At 37.4% G+C, this 1725-nt stretch overlaps 1 protein-coding gene across 2 annotated transcripts in view; it reads left to right on the top strand.

Moving 5' to 3' along the window:
* TAF7L (TATA-box binding protein associated factor 7 like) overlaps nt 1-1725 on the top strand; it is an 18777-nt gene that overhangs the window by 7943 nt on the left and 9109 nt on the right. The window lies entirely within an intron of this gene.

Genomic DNA, 1725 nt, shown 5'->3' with positions numbered 1-1725 from the left:
TGATATCATGACCTGAGCCAATACCAAGAGTCAGATGCTTAACTGACTGAGCCACCCAGGTGCCCCTTTAATTAACTTTTCATTTTGAAATGTAGGTTCACATGCATTTGTAAGAAATAAAAAAAGAGATGCTATGTACCCTTTATCCAGTTTTTCCCATTGTAATTTTTGGTGAAACTATAGTACAATATCACAAATAGGAAATTGACATTATTGCAATTCGCCAATCTTATTCAAATTTCTCCAGTTTTACTTTTACTCATATGTGTGTATGTGTGTGTGTAGTTCTATGCAGTTTTTTCCCATATGTACGTTCGTGTATCAACCTACACAGTCAAAATACTGTGCAGTTTTGTTACCAGAAGGATACCTCATCTTGCCCTTTTATAGCCACATTTACTTCCCTCCTACCTGACTCCCTCAGTCTCTAACCCCTGGCCATTCACTAGTATGTTCTTCATCTCTGTAATGTTGTCACTTTGAGAATGTCATATAAATGGACTCATACAATGTGTAACATTTAATGCTGGCTTTTTTCCTCACTAAGCATAATTCCCTTAAAATGTATGCAAGTTGTTGCATGTGTAAGTACTTTGTTCCTGTTATTGCTGAGTAGTATTCTGGGGTATGGATGTACCCCAGCTTGTTTAACTGTTCACCCATTGAAGGACGTCTGGGTTGTTTTCAGTTTTTTACTATTATAAATAAAGCTACATGCAGGTTTTTGTGTCTGCATAAGTATTCATTTCTATGGGATGAATGCACAGGGGTGCTATTGTTGGGTTGTATGGTACTTGGGTGTTTAGTTTTATGAGAAACTACCATACTGTTTCCAAAGTGGCTGTAACATGGTACCTTCCCACCAGACTGTATCTGTGATCCACTTACTCTGTGTCCTCATCAGAATTAGATGTTTGCAACTCTTTTTAATTTTAGCCATCTGATAGATGTGTAGTAACCTTGTTGTGGTATTAATTTGCATTTTCCTGATGGCTAATGATGTTGAACATCTTCCCATGTGTTTTTTTTTTTTTTTTTGCTATCCATATATCCACTTCAGTGAAGTGTGTGTTCATGCCTTTTGCCCATTTTCTAAATAGATTTCTTTATTGTTGGGTTTTAAGAGTTCTTTTAATATTCCAAATACTAGTCTTTTGTTAGATATGTTGAAATTTGCAAATATTTTCTCCTAGTATGTAGCTTGTCTTCCTCTTCTCCACAGGGTCTTTCAAAGAGCAACTTTTTTTTTTTTTATTAAGTCCAACTTATAGATTTTTCCCTTTTTAATGTTTGTTTATTTTAAGAGAGAGACAGAGAGTGAGTGGGGGAGGGGCAGAGAGCGAGGGAGACAGAGAATCCCAAGCAGGCTCTGCACCATCAGCGCAGAGCCCAATGTGGGACTCGAACCCACGAACCATAAGATCATGACCTCGGCTGAAATCAAGAGCTGGGCACTTAACTGACTGACCCACCCAGGTGCCCTTACCATATCTTCTTTATCCATTCATCCATTGACAGACACTTGGGCTCCTTCCATATTTGGCCACCTAGGTGGCCCTATACATTTTTCCTTTTAAGGATCTTTCTGTTGTGTCAAGTTTAAGAACTCTTTGCCTCCTGAAGATTTCCTCCTCTATTTTTTTTTCTAAAAGTTTTACATTTTACATATAGGCCTGAAATCCATTGTTGAGCTAGTTTTTGTAAAAAAAAATGTGGTGTTTAGTA

Source organism: Crocuta crocuta, unplaced genomic scaffold (genome assembly GCF_008692635.1).
Source record: "Crocuta crocuta isolate KB4526 unplaced genomic scaffold, BGI_CrCroc_1.0 scaffold1529, whole genome shotgun sequence".
Taxonomy (NCBI): Eukaryota; Metazoa; Chordata; class Mammalia; order Carnivora; family Hyaenidae; genus Crocuta; species Crocuta crocuta.
The sequence above is the reverse complement of the archived record's forward strand: the minus strand, read 5'-3'. Positions and strand labels throughout refer to the sequence as shown.